The sequence below is a fragment of the Triticum urartu genome, chromosome 4 (genome assembly GCF_003073215.2).
Source record: "Triticum urartu cultivar G1812 chromosome 4, Tu2.1, whole genome shotgun sequence".
Classification (NCBI taxonomy): Eukaryota; Viridiplantae; Streptophyta; class Magnoliopsida; order Poales; family Poaceae; genus Triticum; species Triticum urartu.
The window spans coordinates 75062786-75077003 of NC_053025.1; positions in this window are offsets into that span (position 1 = coordinate 75062786).

Consider the following 14218-nt stretch of genomic DNA (forward strand, 5'->3'; position numbering starts at 1 on the left):
ATATTGTTTGAGCTTTGCACGTGGTTGATTGTGTTCCGTTTGCTTGTTTGTCTTGTTTGGGTAGAGCCGGGAGACGAGTTCGCTAATGAGGAGCCCGTTGAGTTTGCTTTCGAGGATCCAGTCAACTCTGATAACTTTGGAGGTAAGATGATCATACCCTCGAAATCACTACTACCTTTGCTTTGCTAGATGCTCGCTCTTTTGCTATGCCTATGCTACGATGCCTACCACTTGCTTTAAAGCCTCCCAAATTGCCATGTCAAACCTCTAACCCACCATGTCCTAGCAAACCGTTGTTTGGCTATGTTACCGCTTTGTTCAGCCCCTCTTATAGCGTTGCTAGTTGCAGGTGAAGATTGGAGACCGTTCCTTGTTGGGACATTATTTACTTGTTGGGATATCATTATATTATCTTGTTATCTTAATGCATCTATATACTTGGTAAAGGGTGGATGGCTCGGCCTCTCGCCTAGTGTTTTGTTCCACTCTTGCCGCCCTAGTTTCCGTCATATCGGTGTTATGTTCCCGGATTTTGCGTTCCTTACGCGGTTGGGTTATAATGGGAACCCCTTGATAGTTCGCCTTGATTAAAGCTTTTCCAGCAATGCCCAACATTGGTATTACCATTTGCCACCTAGCCTATTTTTCCCTTGGGTTTCCGGAGCCCGAGGGTCATCTTATTTTAACCCCCCCCCCGGGCCAGTGCTCCTCTGAGTGTTGGTCCAAAACTAGAGTCCTGTGCAGCGCCCCCTCAGGGAAACTCGACGTTTGGTTTTAGTTGTATGGACCGCTCATCTGAGTGTGCCCTGAGAAAGAGATATGTGCAGCTCCTATCAGGATTTGTCGGCACATTCGGGCGGTGTTGCTGGTCTTGTTTTAACCTGTCGAATTGTCTTGAAGAACCGAGATACCGAGTCTGATCGGAACGTCTTGGGAGGAGGTCTATTCCTTCGTTGACCATGAGAGCTTGACATGGGCTAAGTTGGGACTCCCCTGCAGGGATTGAACTTTTGAAAGCCGTGCCCACGGTTATGGGCAGATGGGAATTTGTTAATGTCCGGTTGTAGATAACTTGAACCTTAACCTAATTAAAATGAATCCACCGAGTGTGTTACCGTGATGGCCTCTTCTCGGCGGAGTCCGGGAAGTGGACACTGTGTTGGAGTAATGTTTGCGTAGGTTGCTCTCTAGTTTCTCGCTCGCGCTTTGCCTCCTCTTCTCGCTCTCTTTTGCGAATAAGTTAGCCACCATACTTGCTAGTCACTTGCTGCAGCTCCACATATTTACCTTGCCATACCTATAAGCTTAAATAGTCTTGATCGCGAGGGTGCGAGATTGCTAAGTCCCTGTGGCTCACAGATTACTATTACACCAGATGCAGGGCCTGATGATTCCGCTCCAGGAGACGCGTTTGAGCTCAAGTGGGAGTTCGACAAAGACTCTCAACATTACTATGTTTCCTTTCCCGATGATCAGTAGTGGTGCCCAGTTGGGGGTGATTGGGACCGTGTCGCATGTTGGGTTCTCTTTTATTTTGGCGCCGTAGTCGGGCCATGAGTGTTTGGACGATGTAATGTTTTTATGTACTTGATTGACGTGGCGAGTGTAAGCCAACTATGTTATCTCCCCTTTATTTATTTATATTACATGGGATGTTGTGAAGATTGCCTAACTTGCGACATATGCCTTCAATGCGATTATGCCTCTAAGTCATGCCTCGACACGTGGGAGATATAGTCGCATCGAGGGTGTGACAAGTTGGTAATCAGAGCTTTCCCCGACCTTAGGAGCCCCATTGCTTGATCGTTTTTAGCGGCCGAGTTGTGTCTAGAAAAATGTTTTGAGTCTTTAGGAATTATATAACGGAGAGTTTAGGAATTCTTTTTACTTCCCAGTCTCCTCATTGCTCTGGTAAGGCATCCTGACGTAGAGTTTTGACTCTTCTCTTCTCAAATTTCACTAAAAAAAATTTAGGATCACGCGGGTATCTTGGAATCGTTCCGATGGTTTTATGATGAGAACATTGTCTTGGTGCCTCCTGTCAGGGGTTTAGTGGAAGTGTCCCGGGGAGTTGAGCTCTGAGGTGTTGTCATCATAATTTTATCGTTGCAGTTCTGGAATACCTGAGTCTAGTACGCCGACATCAAAAATCTCTTTTATGCAGTTCGTTTGTGAGATAACCTCGACGCCACCCAGTACTGGGGCGGGAGTTCGGGAGTATCGCCATAACTTGTATAACGGATGCTTTTCGAAGGTTGAGGTAGATGGTTTCCGAAGGTTTCTTGGTTATGTGTTGAAGGATGGATACAGCTGGATGTAGGATTTGCTAGTTTGGGTGAGATATTATGCTTCCCCTGTATCCCCAACACCTGATTTCATAACGGGAAAGGTTCGGGAGTTTCATAGGTGGGAATTCTAGTAGCTCTAGTTCTTCTTCCACGGATATTGGTTTGAGATTGGGATTTCTTACCGATTATTCGTTCTTGATCCGTACCTTGTTGATTTATTTCTCTACCTTAATTCTACGTGGCTTCTCAATTTATGGATATGTGACCATTTCAAAGAGGAATGCATTCGTTCATTTTGTTCGGATGTGAAGACTATATGTTGCAATTTTCATTCCGTTGGATTCAGCTTCAATATTGTCTTTCAATGTGCTAATGGTGGTCAAACTCTTCAGGATGGCTCCTCCAACACGCATGACTCTGAATCCTGATCCGCCACCACCTCCACCTCCTCCGGAGGCATGGCATGTTGTGATGGCTGCAACCAATGCAAACACACAATTGATCATGCAAATTCTTCAAGAGCGCAATCAAGGCAACCAAGGGAATCAAGGCAGCAATCAGAATCACTTTGCTACACTCAACCAGTTCCTTGCTAATGGGCCAAAGACTTTCAGCAATTGTGTTGAGGCAACCGATGCTGACGATTGGCTTGTGGATCTGTGTAAGCATTTCGAGTGCAGTAACGTCAGGCCTGAGGACTGTGTTAAGTTCGCTTCCTTCCAACTCAAAGATCAAGCTGTAGAATGGTTCCAGCAGTACAAGGATTCCCGAGGTGGACGTGTTATCACTTGGGATGATTTCCATCGAGATTTCTGAGCTCATCATATTCCGCAAAGCGTGGTTGAAAGCAAGCGTGAGGAATTCCGCAATCTGAAGCAAGGCTCTTTGTCTGTCTATGACTACAACAAGTTGTTTCAGAAGCTCGCCCGCTTTGCCAAGCAGGACGTCCCTGATGAGAAGAGCATGGTATACCAGTTCAGGGGTGGTCTCAGAGAAGAAATTCAGCTAGCTCTTGTCCTCTTTGAGCCCTTGAGATACGATGAGTTCTACAACATGGCACTGAAGCAAGAGGCTGCTCAGTTGAGGTGTGATGCTTCCAAGAAGCGAGCCAGAGATGTTACTCCTTCTTACTCTACTCAAGTGGCCAAGCAGCAGAAGTATTGGCTTCCTCCTCCTCCGTTCCGTCAGCCGTATCAACAGAAGAGTAAAGGTGGCAGTGGTTCTTCCCGCCCACCCAACCCTGGCTTTTAGAACAAGACTTCGTCTCAAGCTCCAAGATCGAGTGCTCCGTATCACCGTCCGCTTTCAGAGGTCACGTGCAACAAGTGCCAACAGAAGGGTCACTATTCCACAAGTGTCTCAACCAGAGGAAAGCAGATGACAGCTAACACCTGCGTCCCGGAGGTTACTATCACATTGGGTGACTACAAGTTCCTTTCTTCCCCAATTGTTCTTGGTAACTCGGATATTGATCTTATTCTCGGAATGGATTGGCTTTCTAAGCACAAGGCTCAGCTTGATTGTGCAGCCAGGCAGATTCAATTAACTCATTCGTCTGAGGATGTAATTGTCTTTGCCGCTCGGGATAATACCATCCGTCTGTTTTCTCTCAATGAGAAGGGTGAATTGGATGCCATCTCGCAAATTCCAGTCGTTTGCGAATATCAAGACGTCTTTCCAGAAGAGCTTCCAGGAATGCCTCCGCACCGGCCAGTTGAATTCGTTATTGATCTTGAGCCTGGTACGGAACCTGTGTGCAAGCGTCCTTACAAGCTCGGACCTGAAGAGTTGAAGGAGCTGAAGAAGCAACTCGATATTCAAGAGAAAATGGGTCTCATCTGGCCTAGTTCTTCTCCGTGGGGTTGTGGTGTTCTTTTTGTGAAGAAGAAGGATGGAACGGACCGACTTTGTGTTGATTACCGTCCAGTGAACAAGAAGACCATCAAGAACAAATACCCACTTCCCAACATCTATGAGCTGTTCGAACAACTCAAAGGTGCTCGAGTATTCTCCAAGCTTGATCTCCGTATGGGTTATCATCAGATTCGAATCCGTGAGCAAGATATTCCCAAGACGGCTTTCAGGACAAGCTTTGGTTCATATGAATACACTATCATGTCTTTTGGCCTCGTCAACGCTCCTCCGACGTTATCTCGCATGATGAACTTCATCTTCAATGCCTACACCAATGACTTCGTTTTGGTCTATCTCGACGACATTCTGGTTTTCTCCAAGAACAAGGAAGATCATGCCAAGCACTTGCGTTTGGTTCTTGATAAGCTAAGGGAACATCAGTTCTACGCCAAGTTCTCCAAGTGTAAATTTTGGCTCGATGAGGTTCTTTATCTTGGTCATATCATCTCTGCCAAGGGCATTGCCATGAATCCTGAGAAGGTGTCTACAATTGTGAATTGGGAACCTCCTCAGAACGTGAAGCAACTCCGCAGTTTTCTCGGTCTCGCAAGCTATTGCCGAAGATTATTTGAAAACTTTTCTAAGATCGCGAAGCCTCTCTCAAATCTTCTCCAGAAGCACGTCAAGTACGTTTGGTCTCCGGAGTGTGATATTGCTTTCAACACTTTGAAAGAGAAATTGATCACTGCTCCAGTTTTGACTCCGCCTGATGAATCCAAGCCGTACGAGGTCTTTTGTGATGCCTCTCTCCAAGGTCTTGGCGCAGTATTGATGCAAGAGAAGAAAGTTGTTGCGTATACCTCTCGCCAGTTGAAGCCTAATGAGAAGAACTACCCCACTCATGATCTCGAGTTGGCGGCAGTTGTGCATGCTCTTTTGACTTGGAGACATCTTCTATTGGGAAGAAAAGTGGACATTTTCACTGATCACAAGAGTCTCAAGTACATCTTCACTCAGCCTAATCTCAACCTCAGGCAAACTCGATGGGTCGAAATGATTCAAGAGTATAATCCGAGTATTGAGTATACTCCAGGCAATGCCAATGTGATTGCTGACGCATTGAGCAGGAAAGCTTACTGCAATAGTCTGATTCTCAAGCCTTATCAACCCGAGCTTTGTGAAGCTTTCCGCAAACTTAATCTGCAAGTTGTTCCTCAAGGTTTCCTTGCCAACCTTCAAGTCTCTCCTACCTTAGAAGACCAGATTCGCCAAGCCCAGCTTCTTGATGCTATGGTGAAAAAGGTGAAGATTGGGATTGCCAAGAGTCAGTCCAAGTACAAGTGCTACCGCCTTGATGACAAGGACACTCTCTTCTTCGAGGATCGTATTGTTGTACCCAAAGGTGACCTCCGTAAAGTGATCATGAACGAGGCTCACAATTCTCTCCTCTCCATCCACCCTGGGAGCACGAAGATGTATCAGGACCTCAAGCAAGCTTATTGGTGGACTCGAATGAAGCGCGAGATTGCTCAATTCGTGAATGAATGCGATGTCTTCAGAAGAGTGAAGGCAGAACACCAAAGGCCAGCGGGTCTCCTCCAACCTCTGGCCATTCCAGAATGGAAGTTTGACCACATTGAAATGGACTTCATGACTGGGTTTCCAAAGTCCAAGCGTGGCAATGATGCTATATTCGTTGTCATCGACAGACTCACCAAAGTGGCTCATTTTCTGCCTATCAAAGAGTCGATCACGGCAGCTCAATTGGCGGAACTCTATACCTCTCGTATTGTCTCTCTGTACGGTATTCCACAAGTGATCTCTTCAGACCGTGGCAGCATCTTTACCTTGAAGTTTTGGGATTCTTTTCAGAAGGCCATGGGCACGAACATCTACTTCAGCACAGCTTTCCATCCTCAAACTAGCGGTCAAGTCGAGCGTGTCAACTAGATTCTTGAAGATATGCTTAGGGCTTGTGTGATCTCCTTCGGCATGAAATGGGAGGATTGTCTTCCTTATGCTGAATTCTCCTACAACAACAGTTTTCAAGCTAGTTCGGGCAAGGTCCCTTTTGAAATTCTGTATGGCAGGAAGTGTCGTACCCCTCTCAACTGGTCTGAAACCGGTGAACGCCAGCTTTTGGGTAATGACTTAATCACAGAAGCAGAAGAAATGTGTGAAGTCATTCGTGATAACCTCAAAGCAGCCCAATCCCGCCAGAAGAGCTACTATGATAGTAAGCACCGTGATTTGGCTTTCGAGATCGGAGATCATGTTTACCTCCGTGTCTCTCCTATGAAAGGTACTCATCGCTTTGGTATCAAAGGGAAGCCTTCCCCAAGATACGTGGGACCTTTCAAGATTGTCAGCAAGAGAGGCGACCTCGCCTATCAACTCGAGCTTCCTTCAAACTTTGCAAATGTTCATGACGTGTTCCATGTCTCTCAGCTTCGAAAGTGCTTCAAGACTCCTGACCGCACCGTCAACTTCGAGGACATTGAGCTCCAAGAAGATCTCTCTTATCGTGAGCACCCAGTTTCTATTCTTGAAGAGACTGAACGCAAGACTCGCAACAAGTCAATCAAATTTCTCAAAGTCAAGTGGTCACACCATTCCGACCGTGAAGCTACCTGGGAACATGAGGATCACCTCCGTTCTGAGTACCCGCGTTATTTCAGTCCTAGATCTCGGGACGAGATCCTTTCGTAGTGGTGGAGTGTTGTAACACCCCGGATGTAACTTTCCCAATTTGTACTCCAACTCTTGCCGTTTCCGGCGTTAAGTTTTATTATTTTCTTGGGTTTGGGTTTTGTCTCTGTGTGTTGTTGTCGTTGTCATGCATCTCATATCATGTCATCATGTGCATTGCATCTGCATACGTGTTCGTCTCATGCATTCAAGCATTTTCCCCGTTGTCCGTTTTGCATTCCGGCGCTTCGTTCTCCTTCGGTGGTCATTTCTAGCTTTATTTCATGTGTGGGGATTAAACATTTCCGGATTGGACCGAGACTTGCCAAGCGGCCTTAGTTTACTACCGGTAGACCGCCTGTCAAGTTTCGTATCATTTGGACTTCGTTTGATACTCCAACGGTTAACCGAGGGACCGAAAAGGCCTCGTGTGTGTTGCAGCCCAACACCCCTCCAATTTGGCCCAAAACCCACCTAACTCTGCTCCATCACCTAGAGCGTTCGATCACGATCGCGTGGCCGAAAACCGCACCTCATTTGGACTCTCCTAGCTCCCTCTATGCCTATTTAAAGGCCCCCCCCGAATTTCAGATCTCCTCCTACCTCTCAAACCCTAAAAATCATCTCCGCGCGGCCGGACGTGTCCGCCCGCCGCCGGACGAAAAATCCCGCTGCCACCGCCACCACATGGCAGCCTCCCATTCGCCCGCGCCCGGTCCCCAGATCCCCGCGCCGCCCGGGCCCGGGAAGCCCGCAGCCGGCCCCCGAGGCCCATCCATCCGCCGCCCGCGCCTCCCTGCTCCCCGCCGAGCTCCGCCGCCGGACCGCGCCGCCGCCCGGCCGGACCGCGCCGCGCCGCCGCGCCATCCCCGTCGCCTCGCCCACCGCCTCCGCCGTCGCGCCCCTCGGGCCCCGCGCTCCGGCCGCCACTCCGGCGAGCCCCGGGCCGGCCTCCTCCTCCCTCCGGCGAGCTCCGGCGTACAGGAAACTCCGGCGAGCCCCGATCCATCCTCGGTTCGCGTGCCTCGGGTCAAACCCTAGATCTGGGAGGTTGAATTTTCGTCTAAGTCCCTAAAATTTCCGTTTCAAGTGCACATGTTCACGGCTCCGTAACTTTGCATCCGTAGCTCCGATTCATGCATATAGCATATTAAAATGTTCATCTCAGAGAGTACATCATTTCATTCCATTGCATCATTTTCATTTGAGCTCATCTTGATGCCCGAAATGCTGTTAGAAGAGGGCTACTTGAGTTAATTGTCAGATCTGCTACTCCGTTTAGCACTTTTGACATTTTTGCCATGATTAATGTGTGCATGATATGCCCTGATGCTCTACATGTGTTTTGTTAAGGGTTTTGTCATCTTTCCAGAGGTGCAACCCATGTATTTTTGTGATGTGTGTGGTGACTAGTGCAAGCTTGCAAGTGGTGCACTTGCTAATTCTGTTTTCAGGGACTTAGCAATTCCACTAAGTCCTTGAGCTGTTTATCTTATGATGCCATATGTTCATGTTGTTTCCTAGTGATCCGTGCCTCTTTTGAGGATTATCAGTAAGGATGTTTTGTTAATATTGTAGTGCTCTATCCATCCATGTCTTTGTTTTCAATTATGGAGCACCCTAGCTTGAGTCAATCGAGCTCTACTTTTGCTACTTCATGAATCTGGGCAGATTGTCAACTTGTTTGCAATTTTGCCGGTGATGTTGTAGTTGAACCGTGCATGCTATGCTATTGTTATTTCCATGTCTAGCTTGCATTTTGTGCCTTCTTGATGGATGTTTTCTTGTCTTGCCATGACTTTCTCTGTAGTGAGTGCATCGAGCTCGTAAACATGCCTACTTGAGTTATATTTCAGCATGTGTCAGTTTTCACTAAGTATGAAAACTGATTATGTTTTTGCTATGTTCACATGCTTGCAATTGTATTTTCTGATCCCTTTTGGCTCAAGGTCACTAAGGGACTTTTGTTAAGCTCTTTGAGTAGATCCATGCCATGCTTTACTTTGCCATGTTCAGATCCTGTAGCATGTAGTTTTGTTTGCTCCGAAGAGGGCTACCTGATCTGAAATTCCAGACAAGTGTTAATTTCACTAAGTCTGAGATCTGTTTGCCATATGCATTTTTGCCATGCTTGTTTGGACCTGTTAATGGATGAATTGGCCATAGCTCAGTGCTAGACTTTTGTTAAGAATCTTGTGTGCATCCCTGCCATGTATTTTGTTGTCATGTTTGGGTGCTATAGCATGTTCATCTCATTGCTTTTAGATGCCTACTTGCTGTAAATCGCAGACCGGTGTCATTTTTTAATCGCTTGCCATTTCCAAACCGTAACTCTGATTCCGGCGTTATTTATATCGTTTTCAAGCGATTTCGTCTCATCTTTCCAGTGGCACACTTGGTTTTCCAAGTTGAGGCCAGGTTCATGCATTTCCTGTCATATCTTGCATTTTGCATCCCGCATCGCATTCCGTATAGCATATCATTATTGCATCATATTGCTTGGTCTCGCACGTGGTTGATTGTGCCCTTGTTGCTTGTTTGTCTTGTCTGGGTAGAGCCAGGAGACGAGTTCGCTAACGAGGAGCCCGTTGAGTTTGCTTTTGAGGATCCAGTCAACTCTGACAACTGTGCAGGCAAGATGATCATACCCTCGAAATCACAACTATCTTTGCTATGCTAGTTTGCTCGCTCTTTTGCTATGCCAATGCTACGATGCCTACCACTTGCTTTCAGGCCTCCCAAATTGCCATGTCAAACCTCTAACCCACCTTTGTCCTAGCAAACCGTTGATTGGCTATGTTACCGCTTTGCTCAGCCCCTCTTATAGCGTTGCTAGTTGCAGGTGAAGATTGGAGGGCGTTCCTTGTTGGAACATTTATTTACTTGTTGGGATATCATTATATTATCTTGTTATCTTAATGCATCTATATACTTGGTAAAGGGTGGAAGGCTCGGCCTCTCGCCTAGTGTTTTGTTCCACTCTTGCCGCCCTAGTTTCCGTCATATCGGTGTTATGTTCCCGGATTTTGCGTTCCTTACGCGGTTGGGTTATAATGGGAACCCCTTGATAGTTCGCCTTGATTAAAGCTTTTCCAGCAATGCCCAACATTGGTATTACCATTTGCCACCTAGCCTATTTTTCCCTTGGGTTTCCGGAGCCCGAGGGTCATCTTATTTTAACCCCCCCCCCGGGCCAGTGCTCCTCTGAGTGTTGGTCCAAAACTAGAGTCCTGTGCAGCGCCCCCTCAGGGAAACTCGACGTTTGGTTTTAGTTGTATGGACCGCTCATCTGAGTGTGCCCTGAGAAAGAGATATGTGCAGCTCCTATCAGGATTTGTCGGCACATTCGGGCGGTGTTGCTGGTCTTGTTTTAACCTGTCGAATTGTCTTGAAGAACCGAGATACCGAGTCTGATCGGAATGTCTTGGGAGGAGGTCTATTCCTTCGTTGACCGTGAGAGCTTATCATGGGCTAAGTTGGGACTCCCCTGCAGGGATTGAACTTTCGAAAGCCGTGCCCGCGGTTATGGGCAGATGGGAATTTGTTAATGTCCGGTTGTAGATAACTTGAACCTTAACCTAATTAAAATGAATCGACCGAGTGTGTTACCGTGATGGCCTCTTCTCGGTGGAGTCCGGTAAGTGGACACGGTGTTGGAGTAATGTTTGCGCAGGTTGCTCTCTAGTTTCTCACTCGTGCTTTGCCTCCTCTTCTCGCTCTCTTTTGCAAATAAGTTAGCCACCATACTTGCTAGTCGCTTGCTGCAGCTCCACATATTTACCTTGCCATACCTATAAGCTTAAATAGTCTTGATCGCGAGGGTGCGAGATTGCTGAGTCCATGTGGCTCACAGATTACTATTACACCAGATGCAGGGCCTGATGATTCCACTCCAGGAGGCGTGTTTGAGCTCAAGTGGGAGTTCGACGAAGACTCTCAAAGTTACTATGTTTCCTTTCCCGATGATCAGTAGTGGTGCCCAGTTGGGGGTGATTGGGACCGTGTCGCATGTTGGGTTCTCTTTTATTTTGGCGCCGTAGTCGGGCCATGAGTGTTTGGATGATGTAATTTTTTTTATGTACTTGATTGACGTGGCGAGTGTAAGCCAACTATGTTATCTCCCCTTTATTTATTTATATTACATGGGATGTTGTGAAGATTGCCTGACTTGCGACATATGCCTTCAATGCGATTATGCCTCTAAGTCGTGCCTCGACACGTGGGAGATATAGTCGCATTGAGGGTGTGACACTTTATAAAGAGGGTGAATATCAAGCGTCCTCCTCGTGGCCGTTTGGGACTTGCCTAAAATCTAGGAGTCCTAGGCGCAGTTGGGTTACCGACGCCCGTATTGATGAGAATCCCGTAATAAGGGGGACACGATCTCTGCTTTGAGAAGACGTGTCAAAAAACTGCCTCGCGTTATGTGCAGGGCTAGTTAAAGGAAAATGGTTCGAATAATCACCGGGCCATGGCATAATGTCATGTTGCCAAAACAAGTTAGCGGATTAGATTGGTGGAAATATTATTCTCTCTACGGTGGTATGTGAAACTTATTTTGCAGGGTCGGACACTATCCTTGTATTCAAATTCTTCTATGGTGTATTCGGAGGAGGAACCCGCGTTGCAATGCCGAAGACAATACTGCGCGCCGGACTCATCGTCATTGAAGCCTGGTTCAGGGGCTACTAAGGGAGTCCTGGATTAGGGGATATCCGGACAGTCGGATTATATCCTTTGGCCGGACTGTTGGACTATGAAGATACAAGATTGAAAACTTTGTCTCGTGTCCGGATGGGACTCTACTTGGCGTGGAAGGCAAGTTAGGCAATACGGATATGTATATCTCCTCCTTTGTAACCGACCTTGTGTAACCCTAGCCCCCTCTGGTGTCTATATAAATCAGAGGGTTTTAGTCCGTAGGAGGAGAGACAATCATACCATAGGCTAGCTTCTAGGGTTTAGCCTCTCCGATCTCGTGGTAGATCAACTCTTGTAATACTCATATCATCAAGAATAAATCAAGAAGGACGTAGGGTTTTACCTCCATCAAGAGGGCCCGAACCTGGGTAAAACATCGTGTTCCCTGCCTCCTGTTACCATCCGCCTTAGACGCACAGTTCGGGACCCCCTACCGGAGATCCGCCGGTTTTGACACTGACACCAGGTGTTATCGGACTCATCGTCCGATAACTCTGCGATGCACTCCTCCCCCGAAGATGAGGAGGAAGATGAAGATGCTCCCCCTCTAGTCGGGGGATACAAGAAAAGGAAGGCCGCCCCAATCGGGGGGGGGGGGGCGAAGGGTCTAAGAAGGGAAGGACCCTCCTTCCGGACTACTCCACCACCGCTGCCGAAGGCGAAGACGAGTGGCTGCTCAGGGCCAAGCCCCTGGCGAAGTCGTAAGTATTCGGATGATAGAGTAATTCATAGCATACCTTTGTCGCACCGCTTCTCCTAACGCCGAATTATGATTATGCAGACCGCCACGAGCCCGTATCGACGTATCGTCAGGCGGCTCCCTGGGCTCGTCGGATATGGATAGCGATCCACTTCCGACCGCCACCTCCCCTTTCCCTACGGACAACGCCGAGGTATTGTCTCAAGAGGCACCGGGTCGAGGGGAGACAGTCCGGAGGCGCCTCGAGGCGACCTCCCGGATTCCAGGAGCAGAGGGAGCAAGGCTCCCGAGGACTCCGAGTTCGGCCCTCAGCCGAACACCGCGCCGGAACCTCCAGTGGTTCCGGACTCAGGCAGGCGGCCTCCTTCCAAAAGGGGCAAGACGCCTGTGCCGGTGACCTATGTCCATCCAGAGGCACCGGACACTCTGCTGGGAGCGCTTCGCAGCGCTTCCATCGACGAAGAGCACCGCACTATTATGAGTGCGGTGATCTAGAAGGTTCAGTCCGCCAAGAGCAGACTGACTGAAGCCTGTTCCAGCCTTCTGACAGGCTTTGAGGTAAGTATATAGGAAAAATATTACCGCATAGACAGTAGCCCCTGATGCTATGTTCGGTGTTCACAAAGAAAAGCCGAACAGAGGATCAAACAATATCGCAGGAGTCTAATATAAGTATGTCAATATGCGTATGCAGGCTTCGTTGCTGGCCTCTGCCGCACTGACTGCGGAGGTCGCCGCACTGAAGCAGGACCTCGAAGGGTCCAAGGAAGAGCTCGGCCTTGCCAAGAGGCAGCTCGAGGAGAACAAAGGTAAGTAGTACCTAGTATATGGATATATATAAAAAGATTGCGATTGCAAAATGATAGGATCATCATAAATTTGCCAGGGGCCACGGCCGAGGTGGCGACCCTGAAGCAAGCGCTATCCGAGGCTGAAAACAAAGCGGCCAAGGAGCGCATCAAGCGGGAAAGGCATGAGGCGCGGGTGGGCGAGGTGCAGCAAGAGCTCCATGCTCTCGCGACGAAGCACGAGGCGTTGGAGCTTGACTTGAAGACGCGAGAGTCCGAGCTTGCCACCGCCCTTGAAAGTGCAAAGAGTGCCAAGGCCGAAGCACAGAAGGCCCTCCAGGAGATTGATGCGATGAAGAAGATAGCGGCGGGTAAGGAATTCTGTATGCAAAGCAAGCATGTGAAAGTGAATTACTTGTTACTTACCCAAATCCGGAGCTCTTCAGGAGCATTCGCAGATTTGCCCCGCAGCGTGTCGGATGCTGCACAGTTTTACCAGGCCGAGGAGAGAAGCTCAACGGAGAAGCTATTCTGGTCTCAGTATACTGGGACCGAACACCCGATGCCTCTGAGCGACCAGCTGAAGCAGCTGGTCGAGCTGCACAAGGCGGCCGAACAGGCCATGAAGGGCTTTATAGTCCAGATGTGGCCTGGCGACGCCCTTCCCAATAGCTACTTCGGCCTGGTGAGGTGGCTTGTGGATGCCTGCCCACGGCTTGAAGTCATCAAGCGGTCCATCTGCATCGAAGGTGCACGCCGGGCTTTCGCCCGTGTGAAAGTGCAATGGGCCAAGATGGACACCGTGAAGCTGGTGAAGGAAGGGCCACCGCAGGGCAAGGAGCATCGCCACCCCGAGATGTACTATGAGGGTGTCCTGAATGGTGCCCGTCTCGTAGCGGACGAGTGTATGAAAGATGTAATATTTGAGTAAACTTGCTCGTGTGATCCTGAATTATGAAAACTTCTTCATATGTGCTATGCAATGCTTGTCTGAATTTAAAATATTACCTTCTGTTCGGCTGTTTATCAAATCTGAGAGATGGCTAGTCGTCGGCTTCTGCCCCCATGCCACGAGTGCTGGGGTGTTCGGGATAAACCTGAGCACTCTTGTTCCCATTGTTGGGTCCTTCGAGGGAGGTGCTCAGCACAACAAACAAGGCAATCGAACCATAATGCATTATCACTCTCACTTAGCCATA